This window comes from Mobula birostris, chromosome 27 (genome assembly GCF_030028105.1).
Source record: "Mobula birostris isolate sMobBir1 chromosome 27, sMobBir1.hap1, whole genome shotgun sequence".
In the NCBI taxonomy this organism is placed as follows: domain Eukaryota; kingdom Metazoa; phylum Chordata; class Chondrichthyes; order Myliobatiformes; family Myliobatidae; genus Mobula; species Mobula birostris.
In genome coordinates, this window is record NC_092396.1 from 16,637,014 (window position 1) to 16,655,804 (window position 18,791).

At 40.4% G+C, this 18,791-nt stretch overlaps 1 protein-coding gene across 1 annotated transcript in view; it reads right to left on the bottom strand.

The window, feature by feature from the left end:
• LOC140188529 (calmodulin-binding transcription activator 1-like) overlaps nucleotides 1-18,791 on the bottom strand; it is a 1,232,669-nt gene that overhangs the window by 547,615 nt on the left and 666,263 nt on the right. The gene's annotated exons all lie outside the window — the stretch shown is intronic.

Sequence of the window (18,791 nt, forward strand, 5' to 3'; positions counted from 1 at the left end):
CACCTCCCTACCCTGCCAAAATATCAATAGATGGCAGTGCAATAAATGCCAGCCTGGCAAATATAAAAACTTTCCCATCATTTTTATACAAAAACACATATTCTTGAGTAATATCAGTTGTTGAATGATTATATTCCCAGACAATGCAGTTTCTTGAACAGAAGAAATCTGCCTGCCATAGTCACATGGCAATTGTCTCTTTCCTTGGTTTTTACATACCACTGTAATTTTGAATCTATAAAACTAAGTCTCTTCAACCACCAGTGAGTTTATAACTGGTAACAGAGAATGAGAAGAGGAAGAATTCTCTGCTGCTGCTGCTCCTGCTCATCTGTGCTTTCCTCCACAACCCCTATCCCACCGCCCACACATACATATTTTGAGGTATATGATCATGGGGTAATAATACGCTGTTTATATGTCCTGTAAATGTCAGTTAGGCTGATGTAATTTACCCTAACAACATTTTATATCGTATCATAAAATTTATGCTCAGCTGTGACTTTGAAGTGCAGCCGGATGTAAAATAGGTTTTAATGTTAGAGAGAAGGAGGATTCAGTCAGTCTCAGGCTGCAATTCTAGCCCCCGGCAGTGAAATGTGTCTGCATTCGATATTCTGCAGAACTTGCTTCATTCTGTATAGGCCAAGGATTTTTATCACCATTCTTTTCTGTTTCAGCAGCAATTAAAAGGGGTTGTGTGTGTGTTTGTGCATGTATGTGTGCGGGTGTGTGTGTGTGTGTGTGTGTGTGTATGTGTGTGTGTGCACATGCGCATATATGTATATATGCGTGTTCTTGCATGTGTGTGTATTTTCTAGGTTAACTGGTGAATGACTGGGCTGTTTCTTCTTTATGCCCTTCATTATTATTGTCAAAATGTTTTTCAGAATATGTCATAACTTGCATCTTGACCTTTACAGGTAGAACAAATATTGGGTTCCCAAGGCCCAGGATTTACTAGGAGTAAGAAGTAAAAATTTCAGCTCCTCAAGCCAACCCACTATTCAATCAGATTGTGAATAACCTATATCCTAATTCCATTTTATTCCACAACCCTCAAAATCCTTGACCAGCAAATTCCTCAGTTTTGACATTTCAACTTACTGCACCTCGATCATATTTTTTAGGAAGATAATTCCAGATTTCCATAACACTCTGAGGCAAAGCACTTTGACTGAAAAGCTTAGCACTTTCTTAAAGGATATTCCCCCATGGTCCAGACTCTCCAGACAAAGAAAAATGGGTTCTCTTCACTTCCAAAAGCATCATCCCACTCCCTAACAGGATTTCAAGAATTCACCAATAAATATCTGAAGTAGACTAAAATTAGATGGAAACTGCTATAAATTATTCACCTTTCCCTCGCAAGAATAAACATAGGAACAGAAAGAAACCCTTGAGTCAATCCCATCATTCCATGAGGTAAAGATTGATCTGTATTTTAATTCTATTCACCAGCATGGCATTCTAACCTTTGAAACTCTTTACAATAAAAACAATTGACCTTAGATTTTAACATTAAAAATTGAGCAAGAACCTTCTGCTCTTTGACAGTAAATACCATACTATGTATGAAGAATTATTTCCTAACTGTTCTTCAAATTGGTCAGACTTATCGACCATTCAGTCCATGCAGCAGAGGGGAAGAAGCTGTTCCTAAAACATTGAGTGTATGTCTCCAGGCTCCTGTACCTCCTCCCCGATTGTAGTAATGAGAAAGGGGCATGCTCCTGATGGTGAGGGACAAGGGTAAATGCCACCTTTCTGAGGTACCGCCTCTTGAAGATAACACTGATGGTGGGGAGGATTGTACCTGTAATGGAGTTGACTAAGACCAAAACCCTCTGCGGCCTCTTTCAACCCTGTACATCGGAGCCTCCGTACCATGCAATGATGCATCCAGTCAGTTACAGTATATCGGCAGAAATTTGCAACGGTTTTTGGTAACATTAAATCTCCTCAAACTGCCAATGAAGTATAGCTGCTGGTGTGCCACCTTTGTGAATGCATCAATGTTTTGTGCTGAGGACAGATATTCTGAGATGTTGATGGTCAGGAACTTGAAGCTGCTCACCCTTTCCAGTGCTGACCCCAATGAGGTCTGGTGTGAGTTCTCCTGACTTCCCCTTCCTGAAGTCCACAGTCAATTCCTTGATCTACTTCTTGGCCACTTTAAAAGTGTCGGCGAGGGCTTGCTTTTTGCAAATAAAGAAGAAAAAATTGAGTTTTCAGATGCTATATACTGGAATACTTTTGTTTTGTCCTGTCTAATTATTTTCAATATGGGCATAAATTAATTCTTATAAATATTTATCAAAGAAAGAAATGCTGCTCAGGGGTTCAATTTTCCATCTAATCATTTCTTTAATCTCCCATTTGTCTATTTATTTGGAATGAACACATTCAATAGCACATCCTAATTGACTTTTTTTGTTTCCACCATGTATTGAGCCATGTAATAAAACACAACTTTCTGAAAGTCACTGCTCTTGTGAGCAGTGAGCCAGAATATAACACAAAGACTGGCTGTACTTCAATTCACAGTTTAAAAGATCATTTTCTGTCACTTCCTGCCCCAGGGACATCAAGATCAACTGTAGGACTGCTTTTGCAGAGGAATGTTTACCCTGCAAGTATAAAACGTGTACAAGTTCAGAGTATGAATGCATAGCGATGCAAATGCAATCTACAAACGTACCATACTAGGTCATGATTCAGTTACTATAGCACTGCAGCTCAGAGCATCAATACACTATGTACTAATTCATATTGTTAACATTCAGTGTACCAACATAAAGAGTCAACATATTGTGTACCAACTCAGCGTCAATATTCAGAGAATCAATTCTCAATTTCAACACACAGTGCAATGAGTCACTGTCAATACCACGTACTGAATATAAACTCATAATGTGAACATACAGGATACCAATAATACTCATTTATTTAGTAAAATAGTGGCAATAATTCCAGGAGTAATCCCCTTTCTTGGTTCCAATTAGCAGATATGACTGATGTTTCATAATTGAAGCACAAAAGCTGCTTCCCTAGCAACAGAAAAAGGATCTAATCACGTTAAGCCATTGGAGATATACTGTAGGACCATTATTGATCCATTCTTTAACATTGCAGTTTCTCAACCGAAACAGTGTAAGCTAGTCCACCAGGCAAAAGCAGTATATTATATACGATATCATCAAAGGAACACAGTTACAATCGCATATTGATTCCAGTCTACATCTTTATTTATTTAGAGATACAGCACGGTAACAGGCTCTTCCAGCCCAATAAGCCTGCACAGCCCAATTACACCAATGTAACCAATTAAATGCCTGTGGAAAGTGGGAGGAAACTGGAGCACCTGAAGAAACCCACATGGGGGGAATATACAAACTCCTTACAGCCAGAGACAGGAATGGAACCTGGGTCAACAGATCAGTTATAGTATTACATTAAGCACTATGCTACCGTGCTATCCCTTCTCCTTCAACTATCTGGATTGGATCATGAATAATCACATAACTTCCTTCCTTTCCAGTTCCTTAAAACCTCAAAATCTCTTTCAATAATCTAAATCACGGGATTCCCAATCTGAGGTCCATGGACACCTTGATTAACAGCACTGGTCCATGGCATAAAAAAGGCATTTAGGATCCATATTTGTCTCACAACTATCCCTCATTTTTTCCTGTAGTGTGGCTCTTTGTCTTTACTAAGGTTTTAAAAAAAAAATGTCAAGTGAGTTATAGCTGTCTATATACTACTTCTGTTTGGGTATTTAATTCTTTTTTTTATTGTGAACCCCTTGATACCTCAAAGTCCTGAAGGCATTTTCTTTGAAGAAAGCTGAACGAATGCCAGGCAAATAAAATGATTCACTCCCTCCTCCGTCATTACACTTACGATGTGATAAAGGCTACATCTCAGACTCTGTCTTGCTGTTCCACCTGTGTGGAATGAGCAGGATACTGATGTAAATAAAAGATTAGAGACCAAGTTAATGCTGGGCTCACACTGCTACCCTGAATCAGAATTCTCTGGGATGGTTCTTGAAATATTTATTTGCACTTATCAAATAGCTCATTGGTTGCTCTAGTGTAGTTACTATTCTGTCTGTGAGAAATCTCTGTTGGGTACACACGGAAATATAATAATTTATAACACATATGTAAATTTGCAAATACAGACACATCACATACACATGCATCTTTTATACAGGCATAAATAAATATTTACATAGGCACATATAAATACACATACAAGCACATGGACACACATATACACAGAAAAACACACGATCCGTTTCTCTTTCATAAAAACTAATTGAACAAGGCTATTTAATGATTCAATTGGTAAGTTCGGACTTCATGCCATGAGTTCAATATTCTAGCCTTGTAACTCAATGCTATAGTAATGGTCCTAGGGGTAGTAGCAACACCCCCACCCCCAAGAACCTCCAGAAAAACAACTCTGCATTTCGGTGAACCTTGATGTACTGACTTTCAGATTCCTCATTGCACCACTGAAAAGTAGTTCACTCCAAGGCAGCAAAATCAGTTATGTAAGCAGTGGAGGGGAAAAAACTGGTTATACAATTAAATATTACTACTGTACATGGAGTCAAGAGCTTTTCACTTCCAGGAGCAAACCATCGATACAAGAGATAATCCAGGGAGAGGCACGTCATCAGCAACATTATTACAATACTCATAAATGCCTCGCTTCATGCCTAGCTAGTATACATCTCTGCAGCAGCCAGCACTAATCTGGCATTTTGGAATCCATCCTTCAACCACTAAAACCCCAACCACACAGAAGAGAGGCCTGGAAAAGCAACACTAAAAGCCAGTTCAAAACCAGTCCTGAATGTCAAGATCAAGGGCTGAACTGTCAACTCACTGAATCGAGAATTTACACTCCAGTGCCTTTTATAACCAGCATCATTTGTGCCTGTCCTAAAGATTTAAGCAGTACATACCTACTAACATCCTGCCTGGTGCTTTGCTTTTTACCATATAAATGCTAATGTTCTTTGCTATTTCATTCATGATGTGCTTCCAGCTCTTCCAGCAGCACCAATCATCACCCATGCGCTTCCAATTTATTATTTCAGCCTCGTCCTGTTCTTCCATACTTGACTGACAACTGTGCTGATCTGCGGAAGACCCTGTCTTTGGGTACTCCTCATGCCTGATGAAGTGAGCTGATATGTGTACCACAACATCCACATCCCCTTTCCCTTCAACTCATTTAGATCTAGTGTGTTTCCAAGCTTTTGTGCCGTTTGAACAGGGAAAAGTTTAAATTCAAAGGAGCTGATTCTAAACCAAGGAGTAGATACCCAGAATATTGGGCCAACCTAGTCTATGTTGGTGTTTACACTTCAAGCAAGCTTTGTTCAATTCTCTAGATTACTCTTAAAAGTATCTAAGCCAACATAATCGCTCTAATAAATGGACCTAATTCAGCCAAAAGTATCCCCCGTATTGGTTCACTGGAAGGTCTCCAACATTCAATCACACATAATAAAGTACTGTGCATATCAAAATTATGCGTTCTTCCATGATCGCCTGTCATTCAGTAGATCAAGTTTTATAAGAGAATGTTGTGATATTTTGGGTATATACCTCAAGAATGGTTGAAAAGAGATAAATATTTAGTGAATATACTGCTGGTGGCTGGTAAAAAGACCCTTACTAGGAAATGGTTATCACAGGAGAGCTCAACTTTAAATGTATGGATGGAAATTACAATGGACATTTACAAAATGGAGAAGATAACAGCATCTGTTAATCATAAGCTGGAACAATTTAATTCATACTGGGAAAAATGGTTTAACTACATAACACCTCATAGGCCTGATTTTATTCTCACAAGTCAATGAATATGTTGTAAAAAAAGATCACTCCCTACTTTGTACATAGTTTTGTTCTTTCAATTGTTCTTTCTTTTCTCTCCTTTCTATAAGTGTATACCTCAGATAAATATTATGTAGAGTTTTGTGACAAATAAGATTATATGATATATATGTACAGTATCTGAAATACATCTTGTGGAAATGTTGGTTTGATGATGAACTTCAATAAAAAATAAATTACAAAAAAAAAGAAGAGAATGTTGTGAGCGTTGGGACTAGAGACAAGATCCAGGGAAGTATAACTACAAAGGTGAGTGGAAAAAAGTACTGTGCAGGTGACAAGATGTGAATAAGCAGACGATATGGTAGAAGGGATTAGAAGGGATTGTCAAGTGGATGATAAGTAGCTCTCTTAGGTGAAGGGGATATCTAAAGGTGAAAGGATGGATTGGGCATGATGGGAATGGTAGACATGTGACTTGCAGCTGAAGATAAGATGGTTTTGAGCAGATGATTAATGCTGTTGGGCAATAATGAAGGATTGAACAGAGGATAGGGATGGGAAGTCTGGCCAGTGATTGAGAGCAGATGATGAGAGTATTGGGCTGATAGTGAGGTGATCAGGAAGATATTGTAGAGGACTGAGCAGATGAGAAGGAGAAATTGGGCAGACAATGCATGAGGGTTCGGACATGACACAGGTGTATTGAGGATACTGGCAGCAAGAAAGCATCTGTCTGAGAGAAGATATCTGTCTTGGACTCTTTAGCAGAAGTCCAGGTGAGATGGAACTTTTCAACTAAAATCACAGTAGGCTTCAAACTTCCAATAAAGTCCTGCTTTAATACTCCTAACAGCTATGTATAGTATATGCAGTAGAATTTTATACAAATTATGCCACCAGTCCCTCAGTTCTGTGGGTCTCAACTGACTAAAAGGTTTAAAGTGGGAATCAAAGATTCTGCCATAGCTGGGGCATAGCAAAACAGATGGATAGCATCACTTGAACGTTTTGTGCTCCATTTAGGTGGGAGTTGTGAAATGTCAATGTTTTCCAGATCTTTCTTCTCTATTTTGAGTGGTTAAGGACCAGAGATTCCCATGAGTTTTAAGAGTGAGGCCATTTTTTTTTTGCAGAAGTATCTATGAACGTGGTTTATCCATGTCTTCAAGAGGGTGGATCATGGCTGGTCAATAGACTACAAACCAGGTGCTAAGTTTGAGGTGCTGGACTATTGAAAAATGAAAATATGAAAATAAGTAGGTATTTGACACACTAGAGATGGCCATTAGGATTCACACACTTGCACGAGTTGGCAACAATTTAGGCAACACACATCAAAGTTGCTGGTGAATGCAGCAGGCCAGGCAACATCTCTAGGAAGAGGTACAGTCGACGTTTCAGGCTGAGACCTTTCGTCAGGGCCTGCTGCGTTCACCAGCAACTTTGATGTGTGTTGCTTGAATTTCCAGCATCTGCAGAATTCCTGTTGTTTGGCAACAATTTAGGTTTATTTATGATCACAGCTCATACTCTAAACTGAAGCTACCTCTCAGAAGTTTGCAATTTAGCCACCCAATGTAAAGCTGAAGGTAATGCCAAGAACAGCTACAAGATTAGATGAACAATTTCAGAAAAAAATAGAATGCAGAGAAACACAAGGGATTGTAATGTGAAGGGTTGGCTTATTTGCCAGTTGAAAGCCGCTTCAGCTCTGCTGACCGTTGATTGGCCTATTCGAAGGATGTCGCAGCTCTTTCCTTTCTTTTTTTCTTGGGGGCTCATCTTCACACTGAGATCGTGACCAGTGTTGAAGAACCATTGGGAAAGTGTGCTACAGATGTGGGAAGACCCACATGAACACTTCGCTAAGTATCTGTTTGTTGAATGTTTAGTTTTATAGTTGTGTAACTTGGGCAGACAATAAAGTACCTGTTGAGTTTGAAGAGTTACTGAATGTTTGATGTCATAGTTTTCATAAGTTAGGTTGGAAGTACTTGTTTGACTTAAATGTTTGGTCAAGTGTTTTACTGTTTGTCTGTAAATAAATGGTTAATGTGCCTTCTGTCAGCATCTTCTGCCCCTCTTACTGAATCCACGAACCTGCTTCCCTGTAATATTTGGCACCGTGAGCATGGTTTGATTTTTGAACAGAAGATGATTATCTTTAGAAGGTTGTATAAGAGAGAACCTTCTGTGTGAGCAATGCCGAGTCCCAGGGTAGACCAACAACACAGCGGGATTTAGAAGTCTCACCAACCTACTAGCAGATTACGAGATGCCCATAGACTGGTCAGACAAGTTGGACTCCCATGGGGTAGAAATCAGATACCACATCATGCTCATATTTAAGAAGGCAGGGTTCCCCAAGAGTAAGGGGGCATGAGGGGTGCTTTCCGGCTGCTGCAGACATCATAAAGCACCAGCACAAGATGATCGGACAGAGAGAGCAGGAGATAGTAAGTTTCAAGAACAAGGTGGAAGTGCTGCACCAGCACTGTACTACCATGTGGGAAGCTACCCAGTCATCACAGACCTAGGCCAAAGAACTAGAAGACAAGGGTATGAAGGTAGCCTGTGAACTAATAAAGGTGAAGCAATTAGAGGCTGCCCTATGGGCTAATTGGCGACCAGGTCCATTAAGCTCGAACCTTGATGCTGCAGGAAGATTATCCCAGCACATAGATGGGGTGTGGAGATGTCTGGCTGGAGATAGTGAGGATGAGGAAGAATCGGAATCAGGTTTAATATCAATGGCATATGTCATGAAACTTGTTAACTTAGTGGCAGCAAAACAATGCAATACATGATAAAATATAGAAAAATAAATGAATTACGGTAAGTATATATGTGTATGTATATTAAATTGTTAAATTAAAATAGTAGTGAAAAACAGAAATAATTTTTTAAGGTTGAATGTCCATTTAGAAATCCGATGGCAGAGGGGAAGAAGCTGTTCCTCAATCACTCAGTGTGTGCCTTCAGGCTTCTGTACCTGCTTCCTGATGGTAACAATGAGAAGAGGGCATGTCCTGGGTGATGAAGTCCTTAATAATGGTGGAATCCAATGATTTTCCCTCAAAATGATCACCCTCACCCCTACGCACCCGGATCAGGACGGGCCAGGTAGCACTTGGTCCCATATGCCCTGGGGGCATCAAGAGGATTAGGACGCATGGGGAGCTGTACAATCGGCCACTTCATGACGCTAGAGACCAGGGAGCTCTCCACTAAGGAATTAACAGGAATAGGGGATAGGTACAGACAGAAGCCGGGAGAGACTCCAGCCATGTGGCTGTTGAGGATATTGGATGGGGGGTGTACTAGAGTCAGCCTATCTAATAGAGAGATGGGTATTTTAGGAGGACTGTCAACCCAACACATGATTAATTCTGCCAAGGACACTGCTTACTTCCCATGAACTGAATGCATCATTACAGGATTGTGTGGTGAGGCGGCCTGGATCAGGAACCCTTCTCTTTTTGAGTGAGATTTAAAGCCCTGGGCTAAGTGGAACACAGTACAGGAAGAAACTAGAGCCTATTGCCAGTCAGTTCTAATTACAAGTTTATATTGTGATAGTGATAGCCGGCCAGAGGATTCTGAACTAACCCCTGCCATGATAGGGCATTTGGTTATGTCAGTGGCTCCTCACTTGAAAGACGTGGTGCTGTCTTTAATGGGACCGGCGACAATTCATTTGTTGGAAGGGTTAGAGTACATGGAGGAGGGTCCCCATAGTCAGGTGAGCAAATTTAACAAGCGGCCCGGGGATGGAGAGCCTTGCATGACTCCTAAGGAAATGTTTTTGGCGTTGCTCAGAGCTGGGGTTCTGAAGGAGCAGGTAAATGATGTTCCCACTTCCACCTCCTATGCCATGTGGAGAAAAGCACTGCCAAGGGAAGAGATGTCAGGGAGGCTGTTAAGGGGGAAAGGTCATTCTCCAAGACCTCTTCCGATGCGGTTCCTTCTGTCCTGACAAAGGGTCTCGGCCCAAAACGTCGACTGTACCTCTTCCTAGAGATGCTGCCTGGCCTGCAGCATTCACCAGCAACTTTAATGTGTGTTGCTTGAATTTCCAGCATCTGCAGAATTCCTCGTGTTTTCCTTCTGTCCTCTGCAGGATTCCTCACATTCCATTCAGGATTCCTTATATCCCTTGCTGGAGACTCTGCGATAGACACTACTAGACCTTCAGTGGCAGCAGAGGTCTGGTAGAGGTGGAAGGGGTGGTGGCACATTCTGGCCCACCCCCATAGGGAGGGAGCCATTTGTTCTGCCACCCCTCTCCACATCCATGAATGGTTTGAGTTTGAAAAATGTTGCATAAAGTGTGGCCACACGTGACTTTCCTTGAGCGTGTGTGTGCAAAGTCTGTCTTGTGTTCATTAAATCTGTATCCGAAAGGTGTTTCAATTAATCCTATGCTTCAGCGGAAAAGGTGACCGATTAAGCTATTTCACTACTTGGTAAAGTGACTTTGCAGGAGCTCATATCCTTTAAGAGTGCTGTGCCTGTAAGCAGCTGTGTGCATGTGTTAATGTGTCAGGGGCCCCACTCAGCAGTCTTTTCCTTTATTCTATGGAAAATGTGTTAGTTTTTCACTGTGGGAATTAAGTGTTTATTCTAAGTTATGCAGTTACTTGTGAAAGTTCTGAAGGAAGAGAAGTGCAAACCTGTTTTTTGTTTGTCTTGTTTGTTTGGTTGTTTATTTTATCTGTTTTTCACGGAATTGGTTTTAGAGAGAAATTCGGATTCCACACTGGCCATGTGGAATCAAGGCTAAGTTGAAGGAACTATGTGCATTTTTATTCTGGATATGAGAAGTCCACATTTCAGGGGAAGTGGGCATCTGGGGTAATTGCTAATTGATGGAGAGTTAAATTGCAAATTTATATTTTGGAAGACTGAAATTTGGGAGCAATCCTACAAGTTGTTTTTGCTAATAAAGACTGTTTTATGTCTAAACACCCAGTGACTAATCAGCAAAGAGTGAGTTTGTGTTTCCCTACATTACAGAATGGCAAAGTGGTGGATGCTGACAGTAGTGGTGATGATACTGACTTGAGGTGGGAGTCCTATAACACGTTCCTGCGGAAAGCGTAAGGATATGCAAACAGGACCAATGTATCGGATTGCTTGATTTGTATAAGGAATCCTAATTATGCCGCAGAAGGGATGGCATTAATACCGTTCCGTTACGATGACAAGGAAAGACTGCTGGGGGAAATCATCCAGCTCCTTGGGTTTTGGCATTCTGTTTTGGAGGATGCTGGGAGGGAGTAGCCCATTCCAGCCAACCTCACCTCATAGTATGGTAGCCTTAAAGAACTTGAACTTCAATAACTTTAATAACCTCTGGTGGAGTAAGTGCTTTAAGGGCTGGTATTTCCCTATGTATAATTTGTTTAATTAAAAGGTTCTAACTCTAAAAGTGATTCCCAGCCAACAGGGAAGGGAACAGAATGTGAGCAGGAACAGCCAGACTGCCCTGGGAACTCATATGGATGGTGGTAAATTGCCTGTTTAGAAAGAAAGGTGGCACTTGTCCTGCTGTTGGTCAAGAATGCTGTACCTACATTCCTGACAAGTCAGGGAACATAACTCAGCTGGTCACATCTGACAGTCGGTGGCTAAGATTAAAGAAGTCTGGGGAACTACTTTCATAGCTATTATACTCCAGGGGGAGGCTGGTGGCTTTTTGGGGTACCAGGAGGGCGGTGGACTACCGTAGTACACTGGGTGGTGACTACTGGGCTTAAGTACTTCTGTGTTTTACATGTAGTTTAGTGGGAGGTTCGCGGGGGTCATACTAGTCTGAGGACCAGATTGTCATGGTGCCACGTCTTTCGAGGGGTGGAATGAGGTAGAGAATAAAAGGAGCAGATCTAAATGCTGAAAACAATGCCTTCACTGAGAGATATATGTTAAAACTGAGAGATGCAGTTATGATTGGTGTAGGATATCAAACAATACAATGGGGTGGATTCCTATGCTGGCTGGTAGAAGACATGGTGATAATTTAAGAAATCACTGTGTGCCGAAATGAAGAACTATATATATAGCAACACACATAAAAATTGCTGGTGAACGCAGCAGGCCAGGCAGCATCTATAGGAAGAGGTACAGTCGACGTTTCAGGCCGAGACCCTTCGTCAGGACTAACTGAAAGAAGAGGTAGTAAGAGATATGAAAGTGGGAGGGGGAGGGGGAGAAATCTCTTCCTATCTCTTCTTTCAGTTAGTCCTGACGAAGGGTCTCGGCCTGAAACGTCGACTGTACCTCTTCCTAGAGATGCTGCCTGGCCTGCTGCGTTCACCAGCAATTTTTATGTGTGTTGCCTGAAATTCCAGCAGCTGCAGATTTCCTCGTGTTTGTGTTTTTCAAAAAATTATTTATTTATTTGTTTGTTTGTTTATCCATTGCATTCTTGGCCATATGTCCATCAGACAATGGCTGAAAAATCAAATACCCAGCTGCCCCTGTATTCTAACCTGCTTAAATTTTTGCTTCTATACCACTATGGTTCCCAGTCCAGAAAAATGTAATGCTAATATTTTTATCTTTGTGTTGATGTCATTCTGTGGCCACATCACAGCACTCTCACAACCATCTGAGAACCCTGGACAGGTCTGATTTCCATCCATTCATCATTGTTAGGCATGTCTTTAGTTCATTACACACCAACATTTGGAATTCCTTTCCATAAATTCCTCATTTCTGTACTCCCATCTCCTTTTTGTCATTTATTTAATGGACAAGAGAGTTGCTGTTATGTTTAGCATGCTCTCCTTTTGCGTTTGTGCCAAAGCCTTCAGCAGCTCTGATGAAGGGCTCTGAAAGAGATATTGGGTAAGGCACTCCAAGATTTTGCCTCAGAGATGACGGTAGGACAATGACTGATTAAGAAGCTGCTACAAAACTATATTTTTTCACAAAGATTTGGTCACATATATTAATATCTTCTTAAATAGCTTATTGCTATATTTTCAGAAATAAACTTTGTAAAGTTGGAAGATTTTATTAGGTTGACAGTGCTGTATAAATGCAAGTTTCATAGATAGACCTCATCATTTCAATCATCCGATCACAAACTTGACCATGAAAAAGAAGACTATTGATTTGTAAACTCAGATGAAAGGTCAGGTTAGAAAATTGAAAAAGGAAACGTGACTGGGGGTTCAAACTAATTGGATTGTGAAGCCAGTAGTGCTGCGCTCTGGAAAAATAAACAGACCACATATAAATTACTTAAAAACTCAATGAACTGCAGCTAGTGAAACAGTGCCCTGAATATTTATGAGGATATGATCTGGCAGAAGAGCAAGTGGAGGGTAGTTGTTGGCAAATTTAAAATGGACTTCAGTGTTTTTTTTTCCATTTTTACATGTTTCCAGTGTCAGCATGACTCACTGGGAGCCTGTTGACTTTAAAACAGCCAAGCAAGGCTTCTAGCCCCATTCAGTGCTTCAGCAACTATGCAACACTTGGGAGAATCCTCTACTTCTAGATCATTCATGCTCATCTAAGAGGGATAAACACCTCTTATGTGTGAGGCAATTCTGTTTGAGAGGATTTCACTTGACCTTGGAATGGATCACAGTTCTTATTCTATGTGAATACATCTTCCAGCAGGGCACTTCACAGCCACATTGAAGAGAGGCAGAATTGATGATGCTGTTGTCTTATGGATGAAACATTTAATAAGGTGGCATGTGGTGCAGTAGTTAATGCTGTAGCCTTACAGCTCCGGGTATCCTGTTCAATCCTGACATTGGGTGATGTCTAGGCAGAATTTACACATTCTCGGCATGAACATGTGGGCTTCCTTTCAGTTTTGACCACTATCCCAAATATATGCTGGAGGATTGACTGGTGACTGTAAGTTATCCATTATACTAACATAAAAGCAAAAGTAATAAATGGGAGGTTGATAGGCATGAGTACAAGTGAATAAGTTGTAGGAGTGCAGGGAAATTAAAAAAAAGGCTGGGGGGATGAAACTGATAAGATTGTAACCTTGGGAGTTTCAGTGGACCCACTAGGCCAAATGGCCTTCTTTATTAGTATGATATTTTTTCAGTTCCAATGTTAAAGTGAGGAGATTTTCAAAATTAGTAACATGAACACCCAGCCATTAGGGCCCAAGGACTCCCTCAAATCAGGGTTCCTGCATTTGACAGCAACTAGTAATTTGTGCTGAAAAATGTGCAGGCAGTAGGTAAGCAACACAATGGATTCACAAGCCCAAAAGTTCTTTATATTCAGACAGACTTGATTCACATTTCAAGAAAGAATACCTTATATCCAAAGGAGGTTCTGGAAATTCCATTTCATCGTGGCCAGTGTCCCTTAATCAGAATGACTAAAACTGATAAACGCAACACTTATCATCATGAAAATTGGTTGCTGTATTCCTAACACTGTGACTGTGCAATTGAGGGACAATGGAATACGAGGAACACAAGACTTTCTGCAGATGCTGGAAATCCAGAATATCACACAGAAAATGCTGGAAGAACTCAGCAGGTCAGGCAACATTTTTGGAAAGGAATAAAGAGTCGACGTTTTGGGTCAAAACCCTTCATCAGGATTAGAAAGAAAGGGGAAAGAAGCCAAATTGGGAAGGCGGAAGGAGGGGAAGGAGTACAAGCAGGAAGGTAATAGGTTGAAGCCATGATAGGGGGAAGGCAGCTGGATGGAAGAAAGAAGCTGGGAGGCAATAAGGAAAAGATAAAGGACCGAAAAAGGAATCCAATAGGAGGACAGAGTAGACCGTGGAAGAAAAAGGAGGAGGTGCAGCACTATATGGAGGTGAGAAGGGATGCAAGAATGGGGAATGGAAGAAGAGAGAAGGAGAAGGGGGCAGAAATTAAAGGAAGTTAGAGAAACCAATGTTCATGCCATCAGGTTGTAGGTTATCCAGATGGAATAAGATGTGCTATTCCTCCAACCTAAGAGCCATGGACAGACATATCAGAACGGGAATGGGGATTAGACTTAAAGAAGTTGGCCATAGGGAGATGCTGCCTGTTGCAGATGGACTGAAGATGCTTGACATTTGAGGAATGTCAGAATTTCAGGTGAAGGAGGATGAACTTGAGGGTAGGGTGGGAGGTTAAAAGAATATTTAGGAGTAACAGATATGAAGCCATGACTGTGGGAGCAGGCAGGAATGAATTATGAATGGTTGTTAGAGTTTCAACTGAAGAAATAGTTCAGTCAGAAGGTATCATAATTCATGTTGTAAGATTATTTGTAATATGATTTATTTCCCCTGCAGGAATGCAATACATTTTTATTAATTTGGAGTACGAGATAGTTTTATAATAAATCATGCATTTTAAGAAATAAAATGAACTCATTGTTCCAAAACAGATTATCTTACTATGCATGCTCCAAACAAACTTGTCAAAGTCCATCACCTAGGGGTTCTGATTGCAGAATTCAAAAACACAAATAAAACCCACCATACATCCAACACCCAAAAAGATCCACACTCAACCCAGAACGAAATACAAAATACACCTGACCCAGTAGTACACATATAACCAGTCCAGCAGTGGACACTCACCCAATCTAGTAATCCATACAGACCAAATCAAATAAAACACACCAAGCCAAATAAAACAAACCTGCTTCTTGTAACACACAAAAACATCAACTACAGTAACATACATTCTAAACCCAGTAACACACACACCTAGGGGTACTGTCAAAATACCAAGCTAAAATGGACTGTGCCCATTGTTCAAGTATATTATTGTTGAGTGATGATGGGTACAGCTGAATTTTACATATTGCCTGACGTCAGGATGTGGTCACTCCTTCCTCTCTCAGAAAGCTTTCAGTTCCAACAGACACAGTATCATGTAAATACAAACAACAGTGCCACTCTGGAATGCAGGGAACAAGTGCATGTATCTGGAATGCTATCCTTAGATAATGAAATTGTGTACATTTCCACGGTCAAATTAAGTTAAATACAAATGTTTCCAAACTTGAACAGGTGACAATAGAACAGTACAGTAAATGTGTTGTGCTAGTTTACAGACAAATATATTAATTATAAATAATGTATTTAATTGGTCTTTGTTGTATACTGATTTTAAGGATAAGGATTTTAAGGATAATGAACTTTTGACAGGCAGGTAGATGGAACTAATACAAATGTGCTAAGTCTAATTCAATGGTACAGCAGAATCAAGGAGTCAAATGGCCTCCTTCAGTTCTCATCTTCATGTAAGGCTATATGATTTAAGTCCCAGTTGGATGCAAGGCGAGGTATTTTCTCTGTCTCCTTATTGACCATTTTCTGCTGCAATTTAGTTTGTGCTGGAATCTTTTTGATTGCCAATTCTTTTCTTTCCCACCCTCTCACTTTACTCAAAGCCGATTAACACTAACAATGACATCAGCCTTTCTATATTCAGAAATGGGGTCATTGCTGAGCTAAGCATGCTTTCTGAATTTTTCAGGCCAAAGAAGAGAAATGCACTTCGTCGTTTCTTTTTTAATTTAATAAAGTATTCTGACTTGGCACGGTAGCAGATATCACTGGAATAGAACTGAGAAAAAGAAAGAGGAGGCAAAATAATGGGCCAGGTTCCCATTTCCAATGCCTATATATAGAGACCTCTTTCTAAAGATTGATTTCCAGTCAAGAAGTGATTGAGCTCAATCCAGGAGGCCCACAACATGATCATGTAGCTGAACAGAAATCAGATAAGCGCAGAAGTTGACTGAAGGGGAATATACAAACATCCTTTATGTTCTATGACGAACATGTGGGTGCAATAATAACCTTTTATCTTTTTAAGATGAATATTGGGGTGGGGATCTGTAGAATCCTAGCCCTCCCAATGTTCAAGACCATTTAAGAAAAATTGTTTAAAAATCAAATAATTCTTTTTATGCACAAATCATTTATATGAAGATGAATGCAACAGCCATGTTTTTGCATGTAATATCTAGCAAATCTGAATGTGAGGTTTGACTGCTAGATCGCTTCTTTGGTGATGTTACCATCAAGTCTTTGATGTACAGATGAAAGGCATGTGAATACCTAATTCCCAAAGCACAGTGAGCAAAAACTCAATTTAAATAGGGCTCTCAATTGCTTCGTTAAAAAGATTCTAGGTTAGGTAATCCAACTTTCATACCTCGCTCATTAAACAGTTCAGATTCACCAGATAACAGTAGAGTTTATAGGATTATGAGGATAGTTTGCTTAAGATTAGCATGTATTCCACAGTGGTTCCAAGACTGGTTGGGTGGAATAGGCAGTCTCAAGAGATTACACAGGATCCATATGTTTTTGATCATATTGAGACAGTTTAGCTTGAAGGTTGATTTTAAAAAAAGGAAATAAAACATACATTCTATGGCCACTTTATTAGATACACCTGTACATTAATGCAAATATCTAATCAGCCAATCATGTAGCAGCAACTCAGTACTTAAAAGCATCTAGACATGGTCAAGAGGTTCAGTTCCTGTTCAGACCAAACATCAAGATGGGGAAAAAATGTGATCTAAGTGGCTTTGACCATGGAAGGATTGTTGGTGCCAACAGGGTGGTTTGAGTATCTCAGAAGCTGCTGATCTCTTGGGATTTTCATGCATAACTGTCTCTAGAGTTTATAGAGAATGGTGCAAAACAAAAATCCAATGAGTGGAGGCTCTGTGGGTAAAAACACGTTATTAATGAGAGAGGTAAGAGAAAAAAAAGGTCAGACTGGTTCAAGCTGACAGGAAGGTGACAGTAACTCAGATATCTATTTTTTTATTTAGTGATATACAGTTGAATAGGCCCTTCTGGTCCTTCAAGCTGCACCACCCTAGCAACCCCAACAACCCTGATTTAACCCTAGCCTAATCACAGGACAATTTACAATCACCAATTAACCTACCTGGTAGGTCTTTGGACTGTGGGAGGAAACCAAAGCACCTGGGGAAAACCCAAGCATTCCGCATTTCATGGGGAGGACGTACAGACTCCTTACAGTTGACGCTGGAATTGAACTCCAAACTCCAATGCCCTGAGCTGTAATAGTGTCACGCTACCTACCAAACTACTGTGGTGCTATAGTCACCACACATTACAACAGTGGTATGCAGGAGAGCATCTCTGAACACACCACACGTCAAACCTTGAACTGGATGGGCTACAGGAGCAGAAGATCATGAAAATACACTCAGTAGCTACTTTATTAGGTTAAGGCGGTATATGTCTAGCAATTCCTGGAACAATTCCAAATTTTTAAAAGGAGCAGCCCATGCTATTATCAGGTAGTTGTGAGAATTGGTGTGAATGCATATTTTGCCAAGTGTGAACATGAGGGACCTTCATTCAAAGTGAGGCAGAAACACCGATCTGGTAAATGTATTTAAAACCAAAAAGAAATTTAAAGGGTAAATAAAGATAAATATTTCCACTGGTCATTAGCTCTGTGTTAGACTATATGACAATGATAACAAGAATCACTTTCTCATTTAAAGGTAGTGAAAGCCTGGAACTATTCCAGAAATGAAGTAGACAATGGGACTAAATTAAATCTTTAAGAGTGAGAGGCGTACATTTTTATTAAGTGAGACTGTCAAGGGATTAGGGGCAAAGATGGAGAGGCTCAGATCAACAGTATGATAAGCTTGAATGGTCTTCTCATGAAATTTTTAAAAAATCAGCCATCTCCTGGAAGCAGCCACAAAATATCTGGAATCTCATTGACAAAGAACTTCCAACCATGAAGAGGGCTGCCAGCACATGAAGTAGTTCTCCAAGAAAATCATACCCCAAGACAACGTGAGAGAGAGCGCACCATCAAGCACAAGCTCAGCCACTGTGCCAAATCTATACAGAAGCAACTCTGTTGGCATTTTTCCTTAACATTGTGTACAGAGCATTAGCACAGACCGTGGCTTCTATTC